General features: G+C 53.6%; 1 protein-coding gene across 1 annotated transcript in view; it reads right to left on the reverse strand.

Annotated features, from left to right (window-relative positions):
* Positions 1–14,104, reverse strand: part of ADAMTS10 (ADAM metallopeptidase with thrombospondin type 1 motif 10) — an 83,388-nt gene extending 69,284 nt beyond the window's left edge. The window contains exon 1 of the mRNA XM_054650224.2: positions 13,826–14,104. The gene's annotated coding sequence lies outside the window, so the exon portion shown is untranslated. The remainder of the gene's footprint in view (positions 1–13,825) is intronic.
* Between the last annotated feature and the right edge of the window lie 202 nt (positions 14,105–14,306).

Below are 14,306 nucleotides of genomic sequence, written 5' to 3' on the forward strand. Positions count from 1 at the left end.
TGGGTGGATCCAGTTCTGAGGAGCAGAAGGAACATGTTCTCCCCACGGGGGGATCCTGCTCTTCTCCCCATGGGCAGATGAGGCTCCAAGGAGCACCCAGGGGATGGTGTTCTCCTCACAGATGATTCCTGCCCCTTTCCCCACAGGTGGATCAGGCTCTGAGGAGCATCAGAAGGAAGGTGTTCTCCTCACGGGTGAACCCTGCTCCTCTCCCCACGAGCGGATCCAGCTCCCAGGAGCAGGAGGAGCACCCAAAGGAAGGCGCAGGAGCCTGAGGAACTCTGGTGCTTCCGTCCCTACCAAGTTTTCCATAACCTCACTGTGCAGCTCGCAGGACGATCCCGAGGATCGCGGAGCCCCGGTGGGACACGGGGGTGCCATGGGCCAGGCTGGAGAGCTCGGGGACAGCTCAGGGACAGCTTGGGTGTTGGGGAAGATGAAACAGGAAAGCCTTATAAATATGACTGTCTGGCAAAAGATTTTGAGAATATAGAAACTATGAGCGAGATTGAAATGAAAGCAAGCTTTGAGATACCTCAGTTACTGAACAACTGGAAAACAATGGCATGGCCAGCTGAAGGTGATCCCCTTTTGATGGAACAACACCCTCTGCTTGCAGGCAGCTCCAAGGGTCAGAGCAGACCCTGCCAGCTTGGCAGAAGGGGCCCAAAGAGGAGTTTTTAGGGTTTAAAATGTAACACAGTATGGTAATGTAGTGATTCTTATAGGCTGTATGGAAATGTTATAGGATTTGTATATTGTACTAGATTGGTTAGTGAGAATCAGAATATTCAACACAGAAGAAGATTTATTGTATTGTAACGGGAACCTCGCTCTCTTACTCCTTTTCCTCTCTTACCCTTTTACTCTCTCACCCTCTCATCCTCTCTCCCCCTCTCTTCTCTCAGGCCTGCTCTGAGCTGTGCCTGGCAGCTCCCAGCAGGGCCCTGCACCCAGGCCCTTTGCAATGAACCCAAGTTCCAAGACCAGAAGAAGATTTATTGTATTGTAACAGGAATCTCGTCCTCTTTTACTCTCTTTTACTCTCTCATTCTCTCTTTACCACTCTCTTTATCTCTCTCTCCCTCTTTGGGGCCTGCTCCAGCTGTGCCTGGCAGCTCCCAGCAGGGCCCTGCACCCAGGCCCTTTGCAATAAACCCCGAGTTCCATGACCTGGCTGCAGAGATCTCTCATCTCTATCTGTCCCAACCGTCCTACCCCTGACACTCCTACACTTGGGGACAGCTTGGGGACAGCTTGGGGACACGGCGTGACCTCTCCAGTCTCGTGCCTCCCTCGCTTGGGCCGCTTCCGATCTGCTCCTTCCCAAGGAATTCGCTGTCCTTGGCAGCCTCGGCTCGGGCTGACGCTCCCGGCTCCCGGTGCCAAGGGTGGCTTTGGCCCAGTGAACCCGAATGACACCAAGGGGACAACGCCACCACAGCGGGGGACAAGGCCACCGCAGCGGGCAGCTCAGCTCCTGCCACCCCAAACACCGCTGGGAAGGAAGGGGCTGGGAAAGGGGTGAAATTCCAGCTGGGATGGAGCAAGGAGAGAGAGAAGAGAGGAGAAGGAGCCGGGCAGATGAGAGCTGCTCCCAGCTGCAGACAGAACTCCCCGGCTGCTGGGCCGGCTCCAGCAGCGCAGGGGAAGGTAATAGGAAGCAGATGGGCGATGCTCGGGGCCAAGAGGAAGGTTCAAGGTGCCTCCTAGTGCAGGGAAGAGGAATTTAACTGCTTTTAAAGATGCAGGACCCGGCGGCTTCCAGGTTTCTCATCCAACTTTTGCAAATTATGAGCTCAGGTGTCCCTTTCCCTTATTTTTTTTCCCTTTTTTTTTTTTTTTTTTTCTGAGGGAGAAATAAATACAAATACAGATTTCTGCTTCCAGCTTGCCCCGGGGGGAGGAAATACTTTTAGTGCACCCCCTGCCAGGCCTTCCACTGACATCTTTCAGACGTGGGAGAATTGAGAGCTCTGGGAGCAGATGGGAGAAATGAGAGCAGCACCCCAGTGGGAGCACTGGGAACAGTGGGAAGAGTGAGAAAGCAGTGGGAAAACAGTGGGAGCAGGACCCCACAGCTGCACCACCCCAACAGCGTTTCTGGGCTGTGTTATTTTAAGGAATGAAAGCCTCAAGGTTCTTTTATTCTTGTGTAAAACGGGGAATTGACACCACCCTATAACCATATTGGGATTATCTTAGTGCCACATCTCACAGCTTGGTCCCTTTTTGGCCCCAGGTGCCCCCTGACCCTCCCAAGGGGCTGCTCAGCCCCACAGCAGCCCTGGCAGCCCCTACAAACAGCACCACAGGGGTTTCTGCTCCTCCAGCTGCTCCAGCTGGGAGTTGTTCCACCAGGTCAAGGTTTATCTCTGGGGGAAGAGCTCTGAGCCCCAGGCTGGCCCCACGGGCCTCATTTTCTATGGAATCCAACTTAAACACAGCAGGGATTGCAGGGGATTGGCATTTGGGCTCAGGGGCTGTGCCAGGGCACTTGGCAGCAGCAGCAGCAGCAGGGTTTTCAGGCTTTCCTGAAAAAGGGACCCATATGGGTCCCCTGCTACCCATGGTGGGCTCTCTACTGCTGCCCTCCAGGACACACAGCAGCCCCTGAGTGCCTGTAGCTCCTGGGTGCTGCTCCTAAAGTCACCAGAAGAACAGTGCCCCTGTCACCTGCCATCACTGCTCTGTGCAGGTGATGCCTCAGCTTTGAGCTTTTCTATTTTTCAGGTTCTGTGCTGCTTTAGTGGGTGGGTCTGGGCTTCCTATGAGGGGATGGTGAGCTCTGTGCACAGAGCAGGGAGACAAAACAATTCCTGCCCCAGCTGGGGACCAAGGACAAATGATCCAAATCTCAGCCCAAGAGCACAAACACCGTGGGCTGGAGAGAGAAAAACAAGGATGGGACTGGATGGGCTGGGGCTGGAATTGGACAATGAACTCCAATATGCAAATGGAGCAGAACTGATCAAAGTGGGAGACCCTGTGACCTGTTGTGCATTTTGGGACCATTTTGGTTCATCTTGGGTGCAGCCCTGGCTGGGCTCTTGTGCTGCCCAAGGTGGAACCATTGAGGCCTCCTAATAAATCCCTGCTTTATTCTTCAACTCCATCTAGTCTCTGTTCTAGGTCAGCCTTCCCAAGGCATCAGAAGGCCACAGGTTTTGGCTGTAAAACCTCAGCTGGAATCAACTTTCACCCTTCCAGTGAAGACATTTTTCCTCGTATCCAATCTGAACATCTCCTGGGGCAATTTGAGGCTGTGTCCCATTGGTTGTTCCCTGGGAGCAGAGCCCAACCCCCCAGCTGTCCCCTCCTGTCAGAGAGCTGTGCAGAGCCAGAAGGTCCTGCCTGAACCTCCTTTTCTCCAGGCTGAGCCCCTTCCCAGCTCCCTCAGCTGCTCCTGGTGCTCTAGAATTATCAAATCAAAGATTATGGAACATCCTGAGCTGGGAGGGACCCTCAGGGATGATCAGTGCAGCCCCATCCCTGCACAGGCACCCCAAGAACCCCACCCTGAGCAGCCCTGGGAGCTCCTGGAGCTGTGGCAGCCTTGGCACCATTCCCTGGGGAGCCTGGGCAGTGCCCAGCAGCCTCGGGGGGAAGAACCTTGCCCTGAGCTCCATGCCAAGGCCTGGCCCAGCTCCAGCCCTTGCTGGGCTCCTGTCCCTGTCCCAGAGCAGAGCTCAGCCCCTGCCCCTGTGCCTGCCCTGGGCAGGAGCTGCAGCCCCCGAGGAGCCTCCCCTCAGTCTCCTGGGCTCCAGCTGAACCAGCCAAGTGCCCTCAGCTGCTCCTCAGCCCTTCCCCAGCTCCCTGTCCCTGCTTTGGCCACTCTCCAACAGCTTTGGCTCCTTCTGATCTTGTGGTGCCCAAAGTGCCCCCAGCACTGGAGGTGAGGCTGCCCCAGGGCAGAGCAGAGTGGGACAATCCCTCCCTGGCCCAACCAGTGATGTTCAAACCCTTCTCATCATCTCTCCATCCCTGCTCCTCCTCACCCCTCTCTCTGCACACCCCAGAGCCTGGCAGGGGCAGGTCCTGCTGAATTTTTGTGTTTTCCGGGGGGGTCTCAGCCCCTGCATCCCCGGGGCTCTGGGTGTTCCCTGCATGCTCAGGCACCTCCCAGCTCCCAGCTGGCAGCTCCGGGCAGGTCCCTGCATGTTCCCGAGGATGGAGCTCACAGCCCCGCTCCCCCTGCAGGGCAGAGCACGTGGGGGATGCAAAACTGTCCCAGAGACCTCCCCGGCTTCCAGCAGGAGAACGTCCTGATAGTCCCGACAAAATATTTGGCCGGGTTGCCAAGTGGAAAACATGCTGAGCTGCAGATGGCAGAAGTCTTCCCTGCAGTCATCTTGCCAGCATGACAGGACTTCCACTGGGAAGTCATTTCTCAGCTCTAGGGCAGCACCAGGGGTTAAACCCACAGAAATCAGTATTTTTTTTTTTGCTGCCAGGAGCATCTGCAAGCTGCGAGAAAAGGGTTAAAGTTACAGGTCTGCAGGACACAAAATAAGAACTTGAGCCATAATCTGCTTTGCTGCTCCAAGTGTGGCCTCTCTGAGGCCAGGGCGAGTGAGGAATTAGAAACATGGAGTTATCCCTGTTCCCAGAACACTGCAGCCTCCAGCCCCGGGGTGGCTCCTGCCTGCACAGCCACCCTTGGGCTGCCCTGCAGCCCCTCTGCTGGCCCCTGCCACCAATCCCAGCTGGGGCAATGCCACCTCTGCTGTCCCTTCCCTGCTGACCCCCAGGATGCTCAGTGCAGCCCCCCTCTCCTTTTGAGGGCTGATTCACCTCCCCTCGATAGCTTTCATTGCACACCCCAGTGACTGTGGCTCCCATTTCAGCTTCCCAGGAGGGGCAGTGCCATTTTCACACCGTTAAAATCAGATCCAGCCCCATCCAAAGGCGCTCCCCAGCAATGAGGGAAATGCAGACCGGCACTGCCAGTGTGACCCTGAGAGCTGAGGGCTCTGGGGTCTCTGTGTTGTGTTGTGATTTCAGGGTTTACCTCAGAACCTCAGGTCCCTTCCCTGATAATCCCTCCCAGGTGTGTCAGTCTCCTCTCCTTTCCCCTCCCAGCACTGTCTGTCACTCCTGGAATTCCAGAAGGGATTGGCAGATTCAAAGGATGCCCTCTACCCCTGGGGGGCATTGGGCCATCCAGGTGTCCTTTGTCCCTTTGTCCCTCCCCTCCTGTCCCTGCTTGGTGGCTCCCTGCCCCTTCCCTGCCCCTCTCCCCGGGGTTAAAGGAGCAGCAGCCACGGGCTCAGGGAGTTCTGTGGGAGCTGGTGCTGCATTCAGAGGCCAGAATAAAGCTCTGGATCCAAACCCTCCAGCAGAACCGACTCCTTTCCTTCACCATCCCCTTAAAGCTTCTCCACAGAGGGAAACCTGAGGAGCAGCCCCTGTTATGGGGGGAAGCTCCATCCCAGCACCACCAGAGATCCTGCAGTCCTGGACTTGTCTGCAGTGCCCAACTGCAGCACCCAGCCAGGCAAAAGTGTCTGTGGGGTGAAACACCACACACCCAGGCAGCCCAAAGTGTCTGTGGGGTGAAACACCACAGATGCCACAATTTGGTTCAGCAGCAAGAGCCAGACAAGCTCAGGCACATCCTGTCTGCAGTATTGGTAATATTCCAATATCTCTGTCCCCCTGCCAGCACCCCAGTGCCAGCCTGGGTGCCAGGGGCACGCTCTCCCTGCCTTTGGAGCACCAGCTCCCTCTTCCAGGCTCTCTGTGGTGCTCCACAGCCGGCCCTGGCTGGGCACACCCTGCATCCCTTTGTACAGCAGCTTCACGGGGCTTTGGGCTCACTCCAGCACTGTGTGGGAGGAGGGTTGGTTTTTGATTTTTTTTTTTTTTTCCAAAAAACACAATAATTATTTTACAGTCAAATCTATTCAGTGCAATCCTGGGGAGGAAAGAGCTGAACCCCCTGCCTTGCTCCTCTCCAAAATCTTTAGTTTTGCCAGCAAAGGGGCAAAAGGAGCTTGTGGCAAAGCCAGGGCAGGGGGAGGAGAGCTGGGAGCAGCGACCTCGCTCTGACACCGCCTGCTTGGCTCTCTGGAAATCCTATCCCTGTGTTACATAAGGACCTGGCCCTATCTGGAACGCCGGGGTCACTGCACTTCTCCAAGTGTGGTAAAATGCTCGGAGGTCCTCAGCAGGAAAGCAGGAGGGAAGTGCCAGCTCTGATCCTTGGGACGGGAGCTGGGCCCGGGGCAGGGCTGGAGCTGCCAGGGCAGTGCCACAACTGCAGCCTGGGGGAAGCCGGGCACTGAGAGTCCCAGCACTCCCATCCTGGGACTGCTCCTGCTCTCGGGAGAGGACTCCACCAGGCAGGTCCACTCTCAGACGGGACTTATGCAATAGTTTGGAGCCTCTCCATGTGACCCAGACTTGCTGGCGCTCTGCCACCGCTCTCCTCGCTGGCTGCAGCCAGGCACAGAGCGGCGGGATTAGAGAGAGGCCGGGCTGGGCAGTCATTAACGGCATTAACCCGGTGCCAGTCATTAACAACGGCATTAACCCAGTGCCAGGCATTAGCAACGGCGTGTTAGTCATTAACCGAGTGCCAGTCATTAACGGAGTGCCAGTCATTAACAGTGCATCCCCCACCACACAGGGACACAAATGTCCCATGAGTGAAGGGACACTCGTGCCACCCACATGCACCCAGGGCACAGCTGCAGCTGCTTGGGTGCAAGGGGATGGGGGTAGATGGAGTTTTAATGTGGATTAAAGGCTATTTGCACATGGATACATGTTATCTACATGTGATAACATGTTATCTGCATGAGGATACATGCTATCTGCATGGGAATACATGTTATCTACATGGGGATAGATATTATCTGGGCATGGATACACATTATCTGCATGTGATGCTGACGTTATCAGCATGAGGATACACATTATCTGCATGGGAATACATGTTATCTACATAGGCATAGATGTTATCTGCACATGGATAGCACATCACCTGCATGATGATGGAATAGATCTTATGGAATAGATCATGGAATAGATCTTATGGAATAGATAATGGAATAGATCTTATGGCATAGATCATTGAACAGATCTTATCTGCATGTGCACAGACATTATCTGGGCATGGATACTCATTATCTTCATGTGATAACTTGTTATCAGCATGAGGATACATGCTGTCTGCATGGAATAGATCTTATCTGCAGGGGCACAGACATTATCTGGGCATGGATACACCTTATCTGCATGTGATAATGTGTTATCAGCATGAAGATACAGGCTATCTGCATGGGAATACACATTATCTGCATGGGGATAGATGTTATCTGCACATGGATACACGTTGATAACTCTTTGTCTGCACACACTACCTGCAGACAGGTCTGGTGCCCACCCCCCTGTGCCCTGCCATCCATGGAATACAGATATTCCATGCACAAATGCCATTTTTCTACCCTGCATCTCCGTGGTCACCTCTGCCCCCATGAAATACTCCTTCTGTGCGGGGTTCAGCGCAGCCAGGAGAGAATCCAGACCTCCTGGGCCTGTGCACAGGCAGCTCTCCCCGTGCTCCTGCTGCTCCTCCCGGCACGGAGCAGCACCAGGGCTCTGCCAGGAAAGGGCTCCAGGAAAGGCCGGGAGCGCTCACACCTCGGAGCGGGCAGGGAAGAGAGGCAGACCCGGCCACCTCTGCCCTGGCAGGGCTGGTTCATCCCCATCCCAGGACTGCTGGTTCCTCTCTCCATCCTGGCACTGCTGGCTCCTCCCTCCATCCCAGCAGGGCTGGTTCTCATCTCTCCATCCCAGTACGGCTGGCTCATCCCCATCCCGGCATGGCTGGTTCTTATCTCTATCCTGGCCCTGCTGGTTCCTCTCCATCCCGGGACTGCTGGTTCCTCTCTCCATCCTGGCACTGCTGGCTCCTCCCTCCATCCTGGCATGGCTGGTTCCTCTCCATCCCTGCAGACCTGGCTCCTCCCTCCATCCCAGCAGGGCTGGTTCTCATCTCTCCATCCCAGTATGGCTGGCTCATCCCCATCCCGGCATGGCTGGTTCTTATCTCTATCCTGGCACTGCTGGCTCATCCCCATCCCGGCAGGGCTGGCTCTGCTCTCATCCCCATCCCGGCATGGCTGGTTCTTATCTCTATCCTGGCCCTGCTGGTTCATCCCCATCCCAGGACTGCTGGCTTTGCTCTCCATCCTGGCAGGGCTGGCTCCTCTCTCCATGCCGGCACTGCTGGCTTCTCTTTCCACCCTGGTACTGCTGGCTCATCCCCATCCTGGCACTGCTGGCTCTCATCCCCATCCCAGCAGGACTGGCTCTGCTCTCATTCCATCCCGGCACTGCTGGCTCTGCTCTCATCTCTCCATCCCGGCACTGCTGGCTCATCCCCATCCCGGCACTGCTGGCTCATCCCCATCCCGGCACTGCTGGCTCCTCTCCATCCTGGCAGGGCTGGTTCTCATCCCCATCCCGGCACTGCTGGCTCCTCTCCATCCTGGCAGGGCTGGTTCTCATCCCCATCCCGGCAGCGCTGGCTCCCGCAGCTCCCCTCCAGCCGTGCCGTGCTTACACAACCCATCCCCGCGGGGCACCGAGCCCTGGGCTTGCATAAAGACAAACAGCCTCGTGTGCCAGCAGCGAGCTGGGCTCACCTGCACAACCAGCCCGGCCCACTCCAGGAGGGAGCTGCTCATGCTGTGAGCCCCAGCTGAGGCAGAGTTATGTGGTTGGTGCAGCTCCAGCTCCCAAGCAGCTGTCACAGCTCTCACACTGAGTGTCACACCCAAAATTTGGCTCTTTGTCAGCCAGGCTGTAGGACAGGGCCATCCATACCACAGTCACAGAATGGTTTGGGTTAAAAGGGATCCTAAAGCTCATTTAGTTCCATTCCCCTGCCATGGCAGGGACACCTCCCACTGTCCCAGGCTGCTCCCAGCCCTGCCCAGCCTGGCCTTGGGCACTGCCAGGGATGCAGGGGCAGCCCCAGCTGCTCTGGGCACCCTGTGCCAGGGCCTGCCCACCCTGCCAGGGAACAAAGACATGTCTGGTTATCAGGCTGGACGTGCCTCAGGGGAGGGCTCAGTCCCCTAGAGCCCCTGTCACCAGGTGCCACATCTTGTGCACCCTCAGCCTCAGGCTGGAGCTGGAGAGACAGGAGAACTCTGCTGAGCTTCCCAAGAAAAGCCTCTGAGGTGACTCCTGCTGCCCAGCAGAGCTGGGAGAAGCACTGAGGGACCTATAGGGCTCAGCAGCTTTTTCTGTCACTGTCACAGCACAGCCTCATCCAGCACTGCCCCAGCAATGGCCCAGCCCTGCCCAGGGGGGTGGATCCACAGCACAGCCCAGCTCCAGCTCCCCTCAGGCTGAGCTGATCCTGCCAGGCTGAATTAAAGAGTAAGAGATGTTGGAAGGGTCATGAGGAGGTGTCTGGTCCCATCCCACTCCCAGAACTGAGTTCCCTTTGTGTCAGGTCAGGACCTCAGAGCCCAGCCTATCCCAGAGGGGCACAGGAGGAAATGCAGGGGGCTGTGGAGTGGGACCCTAAAGCAGCAAAGCCAATTTGGACCTGCCTGTCCTCCCAGGAAAGCAGAACCAGTCAGAGAAGGGATGGCACAGAGAAAGTGTCCTTCAAAGAGCAGGAAAAACCAGGGAGGGATTTGGTGACAGCCAAGGTAACAAGGCCATGGGATCACCCCCAGGGTCCCCTCAGTGCAGGGCAGTGACCATGGCAGAGACACCCACAGCCCCCAGGACAGCTCACCCTGATACCCTGGGTTTTAGGCTTTTCTGTTCTGTTTTGGTCTGCAGCTTTTAGCTTTATATTAAGGCTATATATATATCTCTCTCTATATCCTATAACCTATATATATCCTATATCCTATATATATCCCATATATATATATCCTACATCCTCTATATATATCCTATAAATATATATATGTCCTATATCCTATATATATCCTATATATATATAATCCTATATATAATCCTATATCCTATATCCTATATATATCCTATAACTATATACATATATGTCCTATATCCTATATTTATCACCATATATATATATCCTATATATATCCCATAAATATATATATGTCCTATATCCTATAAATATCCTATAAATATATATATATGTCCTATATCCTATATATGTCCTATAAATATATACGTATATGTCTTATATCCTATATATATCCTATATATATATATATATAGGATATATATAGGATATATGTAGGATATAGGATTTATACTAGGATCTCTTCACAGGCTGCTGAAGACAAAACAATCCTATTCCAGCTGGAGACTCAAGGACAATCCCTTCAAACTCAGGCTCAAAGCACAAACAACGTGAAAAGAGGAGGGTGGGCAAGCAAGCAAGGAGGATGAAACTTCATCATTTGAAGCTGTTAATTGGACAATTAACAATACAATTGTTGTTAGCTGGACAATGAACAATTGAACAATAGTTAACTCCTATATGCAAATGGACTAAAACTTATAAAAATGTGAGATCTGGTGGACAAGCCCTTTTTGTTTCCATTTTGGAGCCATCTGGGCAGAGCCACGACTGTGGCTGTGGCACTGCCAGGGTGTGGCCTTGGAAGGCATTTCAATAAAACACCCATTTTATCCCTCTGAACTCCCTCTAGTCTCTGTTCTAGCTCCTCAAGGCATCACCCCCATGCAAGGGGAGCCCTGCAGGAGCAGGGATGCCTCCTGTGGGACGAAGCCTTGCAGAACTCTTCAGCTGTGGGATCCCTCCAGCCCTTGCAGACCTGCAGATTGTGTCCTGGCCCCTTGGGAGCTCCAGGAGATCTGCTGGGCAGAGATTTTGGGCCCTTTTCCCCTCCCTGCAGGTTCTTTACTGAGGGAAATGTGGCCCAGATGCAGTTCCTTCCTCCACGACCAGGGAATGAAGAGTTCCTAACCCTGACAGGACTGAGCTCATCCTCTGCATTTACATTTTGGTCAAAGCCACTTCCCAGCGAGGTCACAAATCCCACAGGAGGAGGCCAGGACTTCACCTGCCAGTTGAGCTCATTTGGGACCAACATTTAGGAGTGTTTGAGTTCAGAAAGATTTGCAGGACAGCACAGGAATAGATTAATTGTAAGTAATTTTTCCTTTTAAATTAAGCAATAATATAAGAGTAGGAAACACAATATTGATAATTGTGATAAACAGAAGTGTAAAGCTGAGGGTGTCCCATCCCTGGAAGTGTCCAAGGCCAGGTTGGACAGGGCTTGGAGGAATCTGGTGCAGTGGAAGGTGTCCCTGCCCAAGGCAGGGGTGGGACTGGATGAGCTTTAAGGTTCCTTCCAACCCAAACCATTCCATGATTCCATGAAAGACTCTGAGTAGTCAGACATGGAACATCCCAAGCATTTCCCGGCCTGGGAGGATGCAGAAGGTGAGAGAGGAGGAGCAATGGAGCAGCTGGATGGACACCCTGCACTGATGTTGCTCCACTGAGGTCAGACGGAGCTAAAACATTCCAGCAGTTTCCCAGTGGAGACTCTCCCAACCCTTCAGCTGCCTGCAGATTTCACTGAAGGCCCTCACAGTAACCAAGATGGGAAAGCTGGCTTGGATGGTGTCCCTTTAAACCTCCCTCAGTGCTGGAAAGCAGGGCTGCATCCAGGCTGGTGGTTTTCCATGTGTCTGTGTCCTCCATGGGGTCTGACCTGCTCACAGATTCCTGGGAAATGTTTGTAACTCCTCGCCCTGCAAACATTTCCTACAGTGGTGGGGTCAGGCAAAGACCTCTCTGCCTTGGGTGCCTTCAGCACATCTGAGCTGCCATCCCCCAGCCAGCTGCTTCTGAAAACGTGATGGGTTTGGTCCCAGTCCTGTTTGTTCTAAGCTCATCTTGTGTTAACCCAAGATCGAGGCAGGGCAGGACGTGACAAACACATCCTGCACTGCTCCCAGCTCAGGAGGAACTCATTGCTGGAAACTTGGCAAGAAAAGTGGGGTTTGGAGTAGGGGGTTTCAGATAAGCTGGAGATAAGGGAGTCATGGAACGATCCTGGGCTGAGGACCCTCCATGGAGCTGCTCCTTGGGGAAGAAGAGCCCGGGCTGTCCCTGCACCAGGATTCCATGGAAGGGTGAGAACAGCAGCTCCTCCCCACTCATCCCTGGGTGGCCTGGAGCCATGGGTGATAAGAGAGCCTCTCATGTTTCAGGTTGGAGGAACAGACACTGTTTATGTTGAGCAGCACCACCTTCCTCCCCTCGGGGGCTCCTCTTCAGCCTCTCGGCGGCTGCTCAGGCCCGGCTTATCGGGGCCTCCCGGTGCCAAAGGAAACAGCTCGGCCCCCCCAGCCTCATCCGGGCAGAGCTGATTTGCAGGAGATGACAGCACCTTTCCCATTCCCCGCGTGGGGAATGCGGCTGGAGCCGCCCCAGAGAGGCGCCGGGAGGTTTTTGGGATGTCGGGAGGAGGAGGAGGAGGAGGAGGAGGAGGGGAGCAGAGGGTGCTGCCCTGGGGCGAAGCAGGAGCGGTGGGAGGCTGAGGATGGAGCAACTGGAGCACTCAGCACGTTCCATATATGGAGAAACTTCGGGAACAACCTCCCCAGGACTGCGGGGAGCCTCACTGATGGAGGCATTTTGGAGCAGTCCCTGCAAGGCTGGTCCCAGCTCAGGGAACATCCCAGAGCTGGGAATCACCTGGATGTCCCACAGAACGATTCCCCTTGTACCTTAGGGAACTCCCCAAAGCCTCCCTGCCATGCCCAGCATCCCACCCTGGCACCACTGGGTGCTGCTAGGGAGGATAAAACCGAGCACGACCAGAACCAGAGCTCTGCTGGTCTCCAGCACTGGGGATGTTGGCAGGGATCGCAGCAGGAACACAAATGTCCCCTGAGGTTTGCATCTGTACCACAAAAGAAGTCCCCAGAAATGGGCCTCGTTGTGAAATTGTAAATTTACCTGCCCCCAGCACAGCTCCACACTTCCCTCTTGGTTGGTTCTTCCCCTCTGGAAGATATTTGCCAAGGTTATTTTATAAACTCCTTTCTATTTATAGCCCAGCTCCTTCAGCTCTAATGAGATAATCTTCTGGCATCTCACCACCACTAATATTTACTTTGATGTTTAAAATAACATCTTCTGAGGGATTGATTTTTAAAAAAAAAAACAATAAAAAACCACCTTTAAAACATAATCAAAGCAAAGAAAGAACTGAGAAGAGCAGTGGGGCCGAGCTCCTGGGGATGCACATGGAGTCTGTGACACTGCAACTTTTTCAGGGCAGACTCTTTATAATCCTCTGAGCACATCAGGAGGGAGAGAGGCATTGGCAGCTCCTGAAGATGGAGAGAGAGACAGGGAAGGAGGGAGAGGGAGCGCGGGCTGTGTTTATTCTCAGGAATGAAGGCAGCAAGGAACGTTTCATTCTGCAGCAGGGCTTGGAGCTGCTGCTCTCTGTAATTGAGAGCTTGGCCCCGGGCAGCTCAGCAGAGCAGATTTGGGGTTTAGAGAGGCAAACATTCGATCCTGGGGTTAATTCAATTAAAAAGAAGGGCTGGGGGAGGCGAGGGAGGCAGCAGCAGAGCCCGGCTCCCGCTGCCTGCAGCCACTTTGAAACACAAGCCTGCGTTTTTATGGAAACTCTGAATGTTGGAGAAGGGTGAACATGGTTTTCATTCTCATAAATGTTTTTCCAGCGTGCAAGGCTCTCTGGGCTCATTCCTTCTCCAGGGAGATGGTTCTGATTTCAAAGAACATTCGCATTCCCTCCACCCCAGACCACCCCACTCCAACCTCAAAGAGCCTCCTCTGGAAAAATTATTTTAAAGAGTGTTTTACCTTTTCGAGTGCTTTCCCTTCTTTCTTCTTTTTTTTTCCCCCTTTTAATTCCTTCAGCTTCTCTCTTTTTTTTTTTCCTCTTCTTTTTCCCAGCAGCAGCCAAAAGCTCCTCTCTCCCCCTCAGCCCTGCGTGTGTCAGAAAGTTTCCAGGCTGAGGGTTTGTGTCGCCTTCCTTAAGAAACTTCTTCTGTCAGACCCAGGCAGAGCTGGAGTTGGAGGCTTTGCTAAAAAGTCTCCTTTCAGGAAGTGAGGAGTAATAAGAGAGCAGCTCGGAGGCAGCACATGGATAGGAGCTGCTTGAGAGAAAAAAAAAAAAAAGAAGAAGAAAGGAGAAGAAGAAAAAAAAAAAAAAAAACTTTGCTCAGGAATTTTGCCAGGATTATCCAAAAGAGAAAAAAAAAAAAAAAAAAAAGAAAATAAAAAAAAAAGAAAATCCCCAAACCCACAAGGCTGGAAAAGTCCCGCCCTGGCTGCTGACATC

This window comes from Agelaius phoeniceus, chromosome 29 (assembly GCF_051311805.1).
Source record: "Agelaius phoeniceus isolate bAgePho1 chromosome 29, bAgePho1.hap1, whole genome shotgun sequence".
In the NCBI taxonomy this organism is placed as follows: domain Eukaryota; kingdom Metazoa; phylum Chordata; class Aves; order Passeriformes; family Icteridae; genus Agelaius; species Agelaius phoeniceus.